Source organism: Pteropus alecto, unplaced genomic scaffold (genome assembly GCF_000325575.1).
Source record: "Pteropus alecto unplaced genomic scaffold, ASM32557v1 scaffold86, whole genome shotgun sequence".
NCBI classification, from domain to species: Eukaryota; Metazoa; Chordata; class Mammalia; order Chiroptera; family Pteropodidae; genus Pteropus; species Pteropus alecto.
The window spans coordinates 23173940-23191384 of record NW_006442109.1 but is presented as its reverse complement, the minus strand read 5'-3'; the positions used below and the strand labels follow the sequence as shown (position 1 = coordinate 23191384).

The 17445-nt window shown below is 36.7% G+C and overlaps 1 pseudogene; it reads right to left on the bottom strand.

Annotated features, from left to right (window-relative positions):
- Positions 1-12122: 12122 nt before the first annotated feature.
- Positions 12123-12241, bottom strand: LOC112469632 (annotated as a pseudogene).
- Between the last annotated feature and the right edge of the window lie 5204 nt (positions 12242-17445).

Below are 17445 nucleotides of genomic sequence, written 5' to 3'. Positions count from 1 at the left end.
TTTATCTTGCTTATATATTTTTTTTAAGATTTCTTAACCTCCAGCGCTACATAGAGAAAGTGTTTACTTTTGATGTGAACAAGAATTATATGTACTGAGTAGTCTAAAAGTACAAGCTCAAATGGAAGAAAAATGCAGGTGCTCTGAAGAATTCTGATCAAGAGAATCTCATTGTGGCACACAACTGTTCTCATTGTTCAGAACAAAATAAGAAAGTAATTTTCTTATTTCCCTAAATTACCAAATATATCAAGGTCAGTGAACCTATGTTACCTCTGATTTGTGCAGAAAATGCTGACAGGAACAGAGTATTGTGAGTAGGGAAGGGAATAGAGTTCACAAATTTTCTTCAATTCAATATGTAGTCTTGAAAACCCTGAACAGATTATCGAACATTAGTCACCAAACTCAGAGCTCTGAAAAGCTGTAGACTCTTACTCCTAAACGTTTTATCCACTGGAATCTTTGCTTCATCAAGAGGCTAAGGAATGAGGCAAAACTGTCAAGAGGACATAAAGATTACCCCCAATTGCTGACAGCAGATGGTGGCTAATGGCAAGTGTTTTTAACAGAGCTTTATTGTTCCAGGTTGAGGCATTAACATGTCACTATGGGGTTTTACTGGCTTTATTTATTTATTTTCTATTTTAAAAAGTCACTTTGTAAAATGACAGTGTGACATGCATTGTAATTTTTGCCAGCACTGAGTTCCCATGTCGTATTTGTCTCATCATTTTCCTGATATGGGGGTGACATTTGAGATCCACAAAAAAAGAGATTGTATTATTTTAAGCCTTGACAATTAATAAGAGAGGCATAAATTCTCCCAAAGCAGAGTGAGAAATTATTCCCCATTTTCTAAGTGATTGCAAGAGCTTTGAAATCAAGTAAATATAACCTGTTTCCACATGTGATGCGGATTTCATACCACTCAATGCAAACAGCCCCAAACCTATCTGTGTTGCCTACAACTGTTTAGTAATCTTAGAAGAAAAAGCTTCTTAACACTTTTATTTCTCTCACTAAGCAACTTTAGTCACTGCAGATTGAAATCTGATTTCTGGGTAATTATCTTTTTGTTTGATTCCTAAATCCCAAGTATTTTGTTGTACTCTAGCAAGTTGTGACTATAGCACAGGGCAGTTGATTAATGCAGACACAAAGGGAAAGCTGAAAACAGAGACCTGTTTTTACACTTTTCTCCCCATCAGAGTCCAAACAAGTTATCAACAGAGGAAAATCATAGCAGATGAGAAACTAGCCTCCCTCTCAGCCCCTCCCCACTTTCTCTAATCCAGCAACCTAGAGAGTCTCAGATGGAGCAACCCCGAAGTGAACACCAGTGGAAAGTTAGGGGACAGAAGCAGCAGCAAGGGAGCACTGCTTTTCCTGAATTTCCATAAAAATATGAAACATATTCCTGGGCTCTACCATATTCCTTCTCTCCTCTCTCCTCTCCCACACATCTTTCCCACCAAATAGTTAAGACATATCTTTGTAAAACTAGATGCAGTAGAGTTGTGATGACAAAGCACATTGGGATTGTCATTAGACTGGTTGGAGGGAAGAGTAGGAAGGATGGTGCTCTTCGGGTATTTTTCTATTTTGGTATGAATTTTCAGAGCATGGACTTCCTAGTAGGGAAATTCTGGAGCAAGTTCTTCATCCTCGCATAGAATCTCCCCCGCTGCACTGGAATTCAGGCCGCCCCCAGACCTGCCTCAGTGCATCCAGGACAACTTCACAGTTGGAAGCCTGAGATCCTTGGCCACCAACTGTTCCCAATTTTAAGGGAAAATAACCAACAAGCAAACAAAACAAAACAAAAGATCAGATTCTTTATCCGGCATCTACTGCTTAGAACTATTGTATTCACTCAGGAAGAGTTAGAGAAAGTCTACCCCACCATTTTTTAATTACAAAACAAGCAGCTCAGCCTCTGCGACTCCGCTATTGCCACGGGGCAAAGGTATCAAGTAAAGATTTCCACATTCCTCCTTCCTCCCTGCAGAGTCAAGTGTCTTGGACACTGTTTGTACCTCAGGAGAAAATTAAAACACACACACACACACACACACACACACACACACACACAAAAACCACAGAATTTTGTACTCTTGATGCAGGCAAGAGCCTCATTACTAATTAAACCATAGCAGCCTGAACGTGGAAACATCAGTTGGTGGGTACCTCCAGCAGCGTTAGAAGGTTCTGTTGAAGTGGATAATGGAGTTTCTGCACCTCAGATAGAATTCTAGAAGTAGTCTTGATGTCATACCATACAGCCTCCTCATTTCACATCCATCATCCCTCCCCCATGAGGCTGTCTGGGAAGCTGGTTCTCTCAAATCCTTTCTGCTCCTGGCCTCTAAATCATATAAAGGCCAGTTGAGGGGTAAGTAAACCAAGACTCTTATAGATTGCTATTGTATCAATTACAATGATTTGGGCTATAATAGAACACCATGAAATATAACAGAAAATCCTACTTTACCTGGCTTAAACAGTAGGGACAATTATGACTTACAGAACAAGAACTCCTACCATAAGTTGACCCTAGGGTGGCTCAATAAAGCAATTCAAGAACATTTTTTATTAGGATCTTAGTTCATTCTTCTTTCCATTATGCCAACCTCAGCCTCAGCACATGGGCCTTATCCTTGGCAAGCACCCCTCAAACTTGCAAGATGGCTTCCAAAACTACAAGTGTCATCGCAAACAACAATGCACTGGCAAATGATAGAGTTGTTTATTATCCGTTGTTGCTGTTGTTGTTGTTGTTTTAAGAAAGATTCCTTTGCCAGAAAACTCTCAACAGATATCCTCTTAATTTTAATTGGCTAAGTCACATGCCCACCTGAGACCCACTTACTGGCTAAGAAAATGAGACTATGGTGATTGACTAAGAAGAATCAGGATTTTCACCAGAGCCATATGAAGAAAAGATAGAAACCTGAATGAAATCAGGGATTTGTGGGCAAAGAAGAGCAAATGGCTGTTGCGTATGTAACTAACATAATTGGCCCAGCTTCAAAAGCCGAATAACCTCCATTTATCTAGTATTCCATGGAATCTTTTAGGAGTACAGCCCTCTCTGCCAAAGGTAGGGCTAAAAGTAAAAGTTGCTCACTTATCCATATTATCTGGTTCCAGTTCTCAAAAGATCAATATTTAAGAATATGTAAGATGATCAAGACAAGAACAAAAATACATACATATTATTTACTTCTCTAGATTTAGTTTTTCACACTGAAAATTTGGGGTTTCAGAGACATTATTTTGATGAGATCACCTTATTTTCAGAATTTCTTTTTCTTCAAAATGTCTAGAAAAGTAATATGCTCCCCTCCCTCCGCTGAATACCTCTGGTTACTGGATGGATGAGTCTCCAGTCTTTTCTAAACTATGATGTGTGACTATCGCCCAGCAGAGGGACTCCTCTGTACTATTAAGGTCCACAGAGTACATATCCATGTTTTCCTCCAGATGGTCACTTTTTCCTGAACCAAAAATTTAGGATGTGGCACAATGCTGACACAGCCACAGCCCATTATCACAGTGATGGCAGATAAAACAAATTTCAATAGAGAATATATTCTCTATATTATATTTTTATATATTATATTTTCAAAATAAATATCAGAATACATAGTGATGGGAGACACATCTCATATTGATGGGAACGAGAGAGCCGATCAATATCAGTGTTTTTAATAAATAAATCCCATAGTTTATATATCCCATACCACACTGTTTGGATGATTTTTCTTGACTACTGAAGCCATAAAAAAAGAATTTCTTGTGTCTGTTTCACTAAACAATAATTATACTTTCTACTGCACAGCAGAGTTTTAGAAATAATTTATAGAAATGGTGAATCATGCTGTGATGGTTAATTTCATATGTCAATTTGACTATGCTGAGGGATGCCCAGAGAGCAGGTAAAACATCACTTCAGGGTGTGCCCGTGAGGTATTTCCAGAAGAGATTAGCATTTCCATTGACCGACTGAGTTAAAGTTTGCCCTTACCCGTGTCAGTGGGCAGCATCCCATCTGTTAAAGACTTGAATAGAACAAAACGCAGAGAAAGGCTGAATATGCTCTCTTTGCTTGAGCTGGGGCATACATTCTCTCCTGTCCTTGGACATGTTCTTGGGCTTTCAAATTCTAACCAATGCTTAGACCATTGGTGGCCCAATTCTCAAGCCTTCAGATTTGGACCTAATTACACCACTGGCTTTCTTAGTTCTCTAGCTCGAAGACAGCAGATCAAGGGACTTCTTGGCCTCCGTAGTAGTGTGAGCCAATTCCTGTAATAAATTTCCTCATATACGTGTGTGTGTGTGTGTGTGCGCGTGTGTGTGTGTGTGTGTGTGTGTGTGTGTGTGTAGTGTATTGGTTCTGTTTCTTTTGAGAACCCTCACTGATACACACAAATCATCCTATGTCTTTTGTTTAGCAAACTCACGTTTCATCAACTTGAATTATTTAGAACATGTTGTATTTTGTGGACTTTATAGGCTATGTTGCTGCAGAGCCAGGCAAGCCTGTAAAATCTTGTTGTGGGAGGAGTTCTGGTCTTGGCAAGATGGCAGATGAAGATAATATGACAGTCCTCCAGCTATAAAGACTTAAAAATATGCTCAAAAATATAACAAAATAAAATGTTTGAATGTGCAATGAACTTGCAAGTAAGAAGAGGAACACCAAGTTGCCTGAAATAGAGATGGGACTGAAACAAGAGACGGAAGCACATGATGGATCAAGGATGCAGGAGAGGGGCTGGGATGGGGGCATCCTAACAGTCTGTGCAGGGATGGTAGACAGGGCCTTTGAACCAAGCGAGAGGAGAGTAGTAACCAAGACTCTGCAATAAAGCTGGGAACTTCTAGTCTGGGAGCCTCTAACTTGTAACTGGTGAATTTAGTTCATTTATAACCATTATGATTATTGATATAATTGACTTTATTTCTTTCATAATATTTGTTCTTCTAATTTACCATATTTTTTCTTTGCCTCTTTTTCCTCCTTAATTGCATTTTAATAATAATTTGTAGGGTCTGTAAAATAAAGGTGCTAGTAAAATGGCAAACTATGTGTTTACACATTATTGTACATGTTTTTACAAGTTTTAACATGTTTTTATATGTTATTGTACATGTAAAAAGATGATTGCAGATGATTGCTAAAATGTCAATTTACTAGACTGTGTATTCTTTGTTTTTTTCTTTCTACCAGTTTAGAAGTTATATATTCATCTCTATTTTTTTCATGATTACTTTTTGAATTTTAGATTGTATACTTATCTCAACAAAGTCTAAAGTTAACCATTTTTCTCCAAATTAATCTAAATTCAATACAATTACAATAAAAACACCAGCAGGCTTTTTTTTGGAACTTAACAAGTGTGCATTAACAGTTGTGATTTGACTCTAAATATGTATAGGGAATAGCAAAAGACCATGAATAGCCTAGATAATTTTACAGATAAAGAAGAAAGTAGGAGAATGAGAAAGGATTCACTTTCTCAGATAACAAGACTTACTCTAAAGTTAAAGTAAATAATGATATTAGCACAGTGAGAGACAAACGGAGCAGAATAGAGAGCCTAGAATCTCTTTCTTCTCTCCTTCCTTCTTCTCCCTCTCTTTCTCTTCCTCTCCCCCTCATTCACACACACACACATGCACGCACGTACACACACACACACATGCACATGCACATGCACACACGCACACAAGACAATATTGGTGTTTGAAAAACATGGCATTTTAAGACAACAAGGAAAGAATAGTCTACTTAATATATGACATTAGGACAATTAGATATTTAAAAAGAGAACTATATTTTTAACTCATTTCGTGAACATATATACACATACACACACTATTAAATACAGACTTAAATGTGAAAAAAGCAAAACCTAGCGTTAAAAAAATACAGACGAATACTAAGATTGTAATGGAAGAGAATTTTATACTAAAATGCAAAATAAATGTTATAAAGGAAAACACTGAGAATTCTATATTAAAAATTAAAACCAATGCATGATAAAAAGCATTTTAAAAGTTGAGAAATACCTGAGATAACATGGATGGACTTTGAGGGCACTATACCAAGTGAAATAAGTCAGACAGAGAAAGACAAACACTGTATCATCTCATTTTTATGTGAAACTTAAAAAAACTGAATTCATAGAAACAGAGGGTGGAACGGTGGTTACCAAGAGGGCAGGAAGAGGGGAATGGGAGAAATGTCAGTCAAAGGGTACAAATTTCCAGTTATAAGATGAATAAGTTCTGGGGATCTAATGTATATCACGGTAGCTATAGCTAACATTACTGTATTATATACTTGAAAGTTGCTAATAGAATAGGTTTTAAATGTTCTTACCATATACACAAAAAGAAAATCATGTGAAGTGATGAATATGTTAACTAACCCTATGGTGATAACTATTGTGCAATATATAAGTGTATCAAATCATCACCTTGTACACCTTTAACTTACACAATGTATATGTTAATTATATCTCAATAAACTGAAAAAAAATCTTTTTGAAGTTGGGAAATATGTTCTAGAGTGGGAAAAGACTTTGCAGTCTCTTTTTAACAGGCGCAAAATTAATATCTAAAAGGGATCTTACAAATTAATTACAGAAAAACTATAACCCAATAAAAAACACAAGAGCTATGAAAAGGCAATTCACTGCAGAGGAGATGAGAATGACTAGTAAACATGAGAATGTGCTCAATTTCACTAAAAACCAGAGAAATGAATATCAAAGCAAACTAATTAAACAAAAATTCACATTTGTCACACTGGTAAAAAATTGCTGTCAGATAACACTGAGTTTGGGGAAAATGTGGAGAAATAGGAATGTCTATATCTTGCTGGTAAATATAAACATGTTTACAGCAATGTTGGAGAACAGTTTGTCAATAATTAGAAGGTTCCATATGTGCTCACCCTCCACCTGTGGAGGTCTTCCCTTGGAAAGTCCCCATGTATGCATAAGAAGGCACATGTAAGGACATCACTGCAGCACAGTGAGCAAAAGATGAAAAGAAAAAACCACCACATTGTCCATTAGCAAAAGAAGAGAAGAATAAAACAAAATTTATTAATAGAGTGCAGCACCATAGGGCAGTTACAATAAACTAGATCTAATGTGTCAAAAAACAATGCTGTGTCCTAGGGATCTACCCAAGAGAAATGAAAACATCCATCCACACAACATGCACATGAATGTTTGTAGCACTATTGTTCATAATAACCTACTCACAGAAGACTAGAACCAGCTTCCTCATTCATTGAGAGAGAATATCAACCAGTCCTCGAACTTCTAGAGACTTGACGTCATACTAATTACTTTTTCCTTCAGGATGATCGAGAGAAGAGTCTAAGAAATTATTTGTAGACTATTGTTTTTTAATAATACATTGTCTCAAAAGTGTCTGCATTTCGTGAAAAATAAATTTGAGAAACATTTGGCGTTAAAAAAAACCCATATATCTGTTAACTGATGAATAAATAAACAAATTATGATATACCCATATAATAGAATATTGTAACATGGACGAACCTTAAAAATGTTATCCTGAGTGAAAGTAGCCAGTCACAAAAGAGCACATATTATATGATAGCAAATCTATAGAGACAGAAACTAGATTAGTGATCATTTGTGACTGGAGGCAGGGAAGGATTGATGGAAGAATAGAGAGTGATAGCTAAAGGGTACAGGGTTTTGTTTTGTTTTTTTTCCAAAGCAATTATATGTTATAAAATTGATTGTGGTTATGGTCGCAAATATCTATGAATATACTAAAAATCATTAAATTGTACACATCAGATAGATGAGTTATATATTACATGAATTATATCTCAATAAAGTTGTTTTAAAAAAATGTAGTGTAGTATAACATTTAGGTAAGAAAACAAAAATTGATATTGTTTGAGTACATATACACATAGTAAAACTTCAAAATATGCATTGTGGTGATACAAATTAACTTCAAGGTACAAGTTGACATTTTAGAGGGAAGGAGGAGGACAAATGGAAGAGTACATGAGTGTATCTACAACATAGTATTTCTTTTTAAAAGGCATAGCAGAAGAAATATAGAAAAATGTTAATATAACTTTATTTTTGATAATTCATACATAGCTGTTATTGTATTATTTTCTGGGTTTAAAATCTTTCATAATTAATTTTTTAAAATTTAAAACAAAAATAATTCTTATAGCTTATTAAATTCATTGAAACAAAATTTAAACTTTCAAGGATGAAATGAAGTATTTTAAACCCTTGTTTTGATCTTGTAGACAACGAATCCATCTTCTTTTTCTCCCTTTGACTATGTTTTATAATTGTAAAGGATGGTCTCAAGTAATAGGTATTTGAATTTATAAAATGAGTTTTGCATGAATCACACACATTTCAAATGAATGTTATATAATTTTAGCAACAGAGAACCAAAAAATGATACTTAATGTCAGTTTAGAACAGATTTTTGTTATCCCTTGAAGAATAATATGAATTAAATCATTCTTCCCTATGATAACATGATAGCACATTTTAGCCTCAGTTTGCAAATGGGTCACGTCGGATTGCTTTTCCAAAATGTAGATTATTAGATGACAATGGTGGTGGTAAGAGAATAATAAACATTTGGACATTTTTGAAAGTGCAAAAGAGTTGGGAGTCTCTTTACATTCAATCTGTCAAAACAGAAACTTGTTGGTTTTGAAAAATGTAAATGTTTTATAGTCCAACTAAATCCAAGTTTGAAATGTGAAAGGCACATAAAAATCAGTATCGTGCTCTCATCTCAGAAAGGATCTTTTTTATTGCAAACTATAAAATAGATTCAGCTGCTCTCATCCTTCTAAAATGACATATTAAACCAATATCTTCAATGTTCCGAAGATATCGTGAATACAGCAAAGTAAATGATATAAAGTTGTGCTGTACAATAAAAGAAAACTAATTGCAAAATGCACATCATTTCAGGATCATTTTTGTCAGAAAATGGTAGGAATCGCTTTGTAGATCTTGTTTGGGGAAGTATTTACAGCCAGTCTCTGGAGTGTCTGGAATCACTGATATAAGATGCTGGCAAAATTCACTATGCTTACTGGCTTAGCTGACCATCATACCAAACAGGAAAGATTTTTATGAAGGAAAGTCTTTTAAATATGTGGCTGACTGCTAATAGATGAAACCAATTACCCAAGAAATTAAAATAAATAGATGGTTAGTCATCACTGCCTGGATATAACAGCCTGTTTGTGACTAGGACTTCTTCCTGCAATATACCCTCTGAGGACAAATACCCAAGTTCTAAAGAAAATTAATAACTCATAATTTCTTTCACTAGAAATTACACTTGATGGACCCTTTTTCATCTCTGTAATCTACCAAGATTGTAGTTTATATGGAACTTTAGCATACTCTGTATGTGTTCCTTGAACCAACCAGTATGAAGTCAATTCTTATTTTCCTGAACCATTTTCAAAAGTTTTTGAGCAATCAGCTTGGCCATTAAATCAATCCGATGAGTTCTTAAAACAGCCTGAAACATTGGATCAAGTATATTTGGAACTAATGCTTAAATCACATGAACATTTCCCTGATCAACGAATTAATAGAGCAATCCCAAAAGCCTGAGTAATTTGTTTCAGATGTAGTACATAAAGGTATTGGAATCATTCATACGTTTATGATGGACATCAAATTTGTATTATGTCAACGAAAAAGCAAAGAGGAATGGAATTTTTTAATGTGTGTGGAAAGTTTCTGGAAAAAGTCTCTAGGTTGGCAACTTGAGAAGCAGAATTCGATATCCTTTCAAAATAACCATTAGTTAAAATTTAGATATTATTTAGAAACGCCGTTTCCTAAAATGTGTTTGTGCTCATACAAGTCCCAGGAGATGCTACTAAAATGGGAAGAGGGCCAAAGAAGAGGAGCTTTGTGTCAATTTTTTTTTCAGGAAACAGCATATTTTAGCCTCTTTTTGGAGAGTCCCTGGCTATGTGTATTTCCGTATTAAGGTTTCTGAGAAGTCCTACAACAAAGAAAACTAACCCTAATTCAGCATCATCCATATTTATTTGATTAATGAAACTTATTTGTGCCTAACACTTATTCCACACAATATATATTCAAAAACACCAATAGATACTAATCTCTCTCTTATGGATAGAAAGTTTGAACAATGTACCCAAGATGACATGAGCATTTAGTTGAAGAGTTAGGAGTCCTGAATCCTAATCAGGGATACTTCCTGGGATAATCTAATAAAGAGTAAGGTCATCTAAATAATACCCCCCAAATTATACAAAATTTTTAAATAATAAAAAACAGTAATTTAGGAATTATCAAGAGACCTAAGAATATTTAGATTTTGTCCTTCTCTCTGGTTTAGGAATAGATCGATAGTGGATAGGACAAATCAGGTAGAGATTCCACACTATACATCAGATAACATTATCTCACTCTGCTTTAAAGCAAAAGTCCCTCTCCGTTTCCCTCTACTTTCTCATTATCCATATTAATACTGCAGCTCTAAGCTCAACTCACCACCAAAAAAAAATTGTTTTTAATAAAAAATTGGGCTGAGATCACAGAGACAGTGATGAGACTGAGATTTTGATAACCCAGAGGGTTCTCTTCCTTACGTCATGCTTCCAATTATACATCAGCACTTGTGGGAGACCCTCAGGAAAGTCCCTGTCTGTGCCCGAGACCCTCTGACTTCAGCATGTAACCATTTTTCCTTCCCGTCAGAAGCGGATAGAATTAATAGACTATGACAATTGCCTATTGTTCTAAGCAAGTTATGCCATGATCCGTATGCCTCTTTCCCAGAAGATGGACGGCAGAGTGCAATGAGGAATGAGAATGTGTAATGTCTGCAACTTTCTTGTTAAAAGTGCCTCTTTGTTTGGAAATTATGCTAGCTTGACTTTCTGTGTTCTATTAGATGGTATAAGAATCTCGATCCGCAGTGTCCCTGATAAAATTAGACTCATGATTGGGTGTCACCAAGGTCTCAGGATTTTCTGCCTTGAGGAAGCATAAAACAATGTTCAGAACATCTCCTCCCTTAAACAAGGAAGTTCTTCAGGCCTTCAGATACCCTGCTACAGAGCTAGGCACCCCATTTGTCACCTGTCCATCCACTACAGAGAGTCAAGTCAGCTGGGACTCAGAAACATTCAGGTTATCAAAGAACCCATCTTCAGGCAGAGGACTAGAAACTGTGTGAGTAATATCTGACTTTTTTTTTTTTACCTTAGTCTTGGCTAGCTTAATTTTTGATGGGGAATAAAAGTTAGTGACGCACTTTGGGTTTCTCTGAAATCTCGATCTCATTTTAGATGATCTGGACTCAAAAAGATATTACCCCAAATTCATGCAGTTTCTAAGTCAACATAATTACACTTTTTCACAGTAATTAGTTACATACTTTATGCTTCTGTTTTAATAAACAGTGCATTTTTTTTATGGGGAAAAGTCTGATTTGTGGATATCTGCAAATTTCAATCATTAATGCTCATTTATCCCTTGCACTTGCAAAAATTGCCTTCCTAGAACTCCAGAAAGAACCTAGGAAGGTGGAATAAAATAAACTATTATGTTTTTAGCACCCATCATGTGTTAGTCACTTTGCAAGTTCTTCCATATATTATTATGACCAACCTTAGAAATGTAGTCTTCATTGTCATTACTATTACAGATGATGAAACTGAGAATCAGAAAGGATCATTTAGTCTATATAATCAGCATTTATTCCCTACAAGTTTAAAGGAGGAGAAGGAGGAGAAATAAGAAAAGAAATTAAAGAAGCGGAAAGGCTAAAATAATCTAAACCCTGATCCTCAGAATGTGGCACACATCAGCATTACCTAGATGCTTGTTAGAAATGCAGAGTCTTAGGCCTCTCCTGAGTCAGAGCTCTTTGAACAAAATCCCAAGTGATTTGTATGAACTTTATTTATTATTTTTTTTATTTTTTAATTTTTTTTAGGCGAGGCAACCCTTGGTTTGCAAGGACCCTGCAAGGACCTTGCAAGGACCTTGTCAGTTTACAATCCCTTATTTTTTTATTTTTTATGCCTCCAGCACCTGGTCTTCCTAGGTGGTCTCCCATCCAAGTACTAACCAGGCCTGACCCTGCTTAGCTTTCAAGATCAGATGGGATTGGGCTTGTTCAGGGTAGCATGGCCATAGATGATTTATGTGCACTTTAAAGTGTAAGAAGTGGTGTCTACCTAATTAATCCCTGACCTAGAGGGATGGGAAAGGAGAGAAAGAAGAAAATCTCTATAGGCAAGATAGAGAGCAATGAAGTTGTGAGAAATAAAAGGATAAAGATCTTGAAGGCCATTATGTTGTGGCTGGGAGATGAAGAGGGTGGTTGGGAAGGTAGCATTTTAATGATTTTTTCCCTGTGGCTTTTAAATTAGATCGCCTTTTAATGTTCTTCAGGAGGATACACTACATTTTTAAATTTTATTTTCAATTATTCTTGATTTCTGGTGTGACCCTGGCCTTTCACTGTACCATGAAGCTGCCCAACTTTCAAGTAGGTTGTCACCTAATCAAGGTTGTTGAGCTTAATTGAATTTAAAGGCTATTTGTGATTTGCTGATCCTGCAAGAGGAGAATGGGTGCTCATGTCTTTCCCTCTCTTCCCTCAATTTATTTGGTGTGAGATATTTGGCCCTAAAAAACTTAATTTACTTAGAAAACTACATAGGAGTCAAATTCGAGATGGCAAATAGGGGCTCATAAACTGCTCAGAGTCTAGGGAGCCATGTCACTTAGCTTGTCCTCCTGTTTCCGAGGGGTCTCATAGAGCCTTGTTACTCAACATGCAAGTCAGTGGACAAGCAGCATTGGCGTCACCTGGGAACTTGTTAGAAATGCAGCATCTAAGCCTCTTCCTTAGGCCCACTGAACCAGTATACACATTACTGTGATACTCAGGTAATTCATGTTCACCTGAAAAGTCTGACAACACTACCTTAGCAGTTTTCATATATATTTTTTTATAACTTCTTTCCTCAAATTGATCTCCCCTCCTGTCTTACTTAAGTCTGTTCAAGCTGCTATAACAAAATACCATAGACTGGGTGGCTTATAAACAACAGAAATTTATTTCTCACAGTTCCAAACATCTGAGATCAGGGTGCAGCTTGGTTGGACGAAGGCCCTCTTCTGCATTGCAAACTTCTCATTGTATCCTCACATGGTGGAGAGGGGAAGGGAGATTTGTGGGCTCTCTTTTATAAGAAAACTAGTCTTACTCATGAGGCCCCTGTATCATGAACTAATCACCTCCTAAAGGCCTCACCTCCTAATCACCTTGGTGGTTAGGTTTCAACATATGAATTGAAGGGGGCACATTTAGACCATAAGCTCTCTCTCCCAAACCTGTCTTAGGCACACACACAGGGACACGGTTAATTTTTGGCATATTTTTCAACAAATATCTCCCAGGCCAGACCTCTCAAAGTGCTTGAAGAGAGAGTGTAATTTTGAACAGATGCCAAGTGCAATTTTTGGCACAGGTAGAGTAAAAATCCTGAATTATCTCCTCCAATTGTGCTGGAGGGCAAAGGAATGTTACCTTTTCTGGGTTTTGCTTACTTAATTATAAAGCCATTTATGCCATGTCTGTTCCAGCAAATCCGAGTCCGAATTTTGAATCTAAATATAAAAGATTTTACTCCTATCTAATTTGGACCCTTTGGAATTTTCAGAGTCAATATCTAGTTTGGTTTTAGTGATTCTGATAGGAAAGTCTTCTTATCGTGGATACACAGAAAATGTCAGGCTTTACCATATGACCCAGCAATTCTACTCCAAAGCATATACTCAAGAACAATGAAAATATTGATCCACACAAAATCTTGTGTATGAATGTTCATAGTGGCATTATTCATAATAGATCCTGAATGGAAACCACCCAAATATCCATTAACTGAAAAATGGATAAATTAAATGTGGTATATCTATACAATGGAATGTTATTTAGCCATAAAAAGGAATGCAAATTACTTATGTGTGCTATGATATGGAAAAATCTCAAAAACATTACACTAAGTAAAGTAAGCCAGAGACTAAAGGTCAAATATTCTATGATTCTATTTATGTGACACACCTAAAAAAGGCAAATCCACAGAGACAGAAAGTAGATTAATAGTTGTCAGGAGCGTGGCTTGGGGAAGACTGGAGAATGACTCCTACCAGGTAAGAGATTTCTTAAAGCTGTGTTGAAAAATTGACTATGGTGATGATTGTACAACTCTGTGTGTATACTAAAAAAGCCACTGAAATGTACACTTTAAAAGGATGAATTTTACTCTATGTGAATTATATCACAATAAAGCTGTTTTTAAAAATGACTATCAGTAAAACAAGAGCAGCTCCATACATGAAGTGGAAGTCTGCTGGAGGGTTGTATGCAGCCCCTGTTCAGGACAAGAGACAACGAGAGATGCATCCCTATGGGCATCAACTTTCATCTCACAGGCCCCAGCGTGGGTAGCTGAACTTGGAAGATGCTTCTTGGCAACCAAGATCCCAGAAGTGGAGGCGTTCTTGGAGTAACACTCTCATCTCGCACTGAGGCAGGTATTTCTGACACCGATCACTTTTTTTTTCCAAAATAAATCTCACTTAGTTTTTCACTAAGTCACTTTGCCATAATTAGGTGTCTAATGTGGTAATAGTAAAGAAGCTAAGCATTTTTGGAAATTTGCTATGAATTCTCCTGTTTCAAGTTTAGCTTCAGCCACCTGTGGGAGTTGCTAGACCTTGTGAAGATGCTGCTCCCCAAGTGATTCAGTCCTATGTTGTAAGGTAGGTGCCATTACAGAATAAAAATTAGGGCTAAATAACTTGTGAGTCCTAGTGCAAAATGAAAATGCAGGGTCTTTTGTTCATAAATAAGAATTTCAAAAAGGTGACAGCAGAGCATGTACCTAGACCTTCTAAGTGTGAGATCCTGTATGATGGCACAAATTACACACCCATTGAGCTGGCTCTGTGTAGATACAAAGATGAGAGAGTGAGAATGCTCATTCTTATGAGCTTGAAAATAATTTTATAAGCTTTATTGGATATTCTACTTCAAGTTAATCAAAGCTGTTTCAAAATGACATATTTCTAGGAAGAGCCTAGAGGTAATAGTATGAAATATAATCTGATTTTTAAGGAACTCACCCAATATTTCATTAAAATAGTCATTTCAAAGGCTTTAATTTGCCAATTATTTTATTTTACCTCCAAACATTATTGTGATGTTGAAAAAGACAAAACTTTAGCATACATAGGGAAATTGTCACGTAAAGCGTTTTAGGGAGATATTTACATTTCTGCCAATTCTTTTTGTAGTAAGCTACTGCATGTATGATAGTAGTATGGGGAGACTGTATATTAATTTGCAATATTGACATACGATGTATTCATAATGATAACAGTAATAAATATGTTATCAAACTTTACAAATACCAGATACCGTGATAATCTCTTTTTTATAGTGTTTGATTTTCATTCTAAAACTGTCACCCAAATCAATCATTTGTGCTCTGAGAGGTAAATACTTATCTGTGTTAAATTGTGTGTATGTGTATGTGTGCATGTATGTGTGTGTGTTGGTAGAGCACAAGTCTAAATTAGCTTCAGTTACCAGTAATTTTATTTTAACAGAAATATTTTATGTAACCAGTTCCAAAAAATGCCCAAAATTGACCACTTATTATATTGTGAACCTAAAATGGCCTCCTGCTTCAGAGAGGCAGCACAACATGATGGTGACAAATGTGTACTTGGAGGTCAGAATGTCTGGGTTTCAATCTCAACCATACTGCTCACTAGCTATGTGACCTTGATCAAGTAAACTACCCTTTCTGTGACTTGGTTTCCCTTCTTATAAAATGGAAATTACAATAGTATTCACCATAAGGATATTATGAGGACCAAGTAGTGTATTATGCTAGTGTTAACTGTTGCTGTTACATAGAAAGTCAGATCTTAACATCATAGGTTATTAGTTGAGACTGTCCACTAGTGTTGTTCCTATGTACACAGTAAGTATTGATATTTGGCTAGATAGTATTTAAGTACAATGCATGATGGTTCTCCAAGAAACAAAATAACCAACGACCAGGGAAGAATGAATAGTGGAGAAGTTATGGGGCTGCAGAGGCTGACTTCTGGACCAGGAAGAACAGATAAAGGACAGTGTCAAGCTCTTCTAAACAGTGTTTAAACCAGTGTCAATCTCAGTCATGATTCCAATGACAATTGGCTTCTGAATAGCTAGCAAGGGACAGTGACCCCAAATCCAGAGAGCAGAGTAATCTAGGAAAATAAAGAACCATCCTGCAAAGCTCTCTCTGGGGCTCAGCCAAGGGGCTGGTTTCAGGGGTAAAAGTTCCTGTGGACGACGAAAGGACACCAAGAGTAAGGCAGAGTCAGTCATAAAGCTCCGAGTCCAGGAACCTAGAAACCCTAGCCCTAGCAGGGCAGGGAGCCTGGCAGGAGGCAAGCTGTATTTTGGAGAAATCTGATTGCAGGCCTCACTCCAGGGGCACCAGTCTGTCTAGATCTGATTAGTTGATAAAAAACAATGTTAGGAATCTTGCAGGTATGACTGGGCCAGGTCTGTAATGGCATAAATCTAAGTGCAAAACTCCTGGCAGAGAAGAGATATAGCTGTGGACATACTTTCACTCTCCATCTGGACGGGCAAAGAACAGGACCAAGAGGGAGACTACAAGTGTGAGATTCAGTGGTCCAGCTGTGAGAGGGGACCCACAGGCAGAAGAAATAAGATGGAGGCAGCACTGCCAGCCCAGCTCATTTGTTACCTATGCTCACCTGACCTAAAGCCTCAAGTCAAATCCCTGTGACCCTGTGAGCCCTGTGCGTTGTGGTCCCCTGGACAAGAATGGCCTCTCTATTCTTTTTCACTAAGAAGAACTGCACTTGCTTTCAAGGCCAACCTGAGATTTCACACAGATCATGTGTTCACCTTCTTTGTTTCGTCCCTTCTTTGAAAAGTCCTGTTGAGTACCTGATAGTGATCTTGAAAGGCTGTAGGTAAGAAAAGAGATGGTGGCTCCACAGCTGATGCCAAATATTCTTGAGTTTCATCAGTCATCTTTGAATCTCTCTTTGTTCTCTCATAAAACCCAAAGCAACATGTTGAGTAATCAGTCTTTCCCCATCTTCACATTTGCTTTGCATTCTGTAGGTTGTCTTTATGTTACTCTCTTTACATGTCAAGGTAGAAGTTAATTTTAGCTTAATGCTGTTTATATTAAAATATTGTGGAGAATTGGAAGGGTACAACTGGAAGAAAACATAATGTAATTTGCCCTAGACCTGAATCTCTGAAATGCCCTTAGCTATATCTTTGTACATT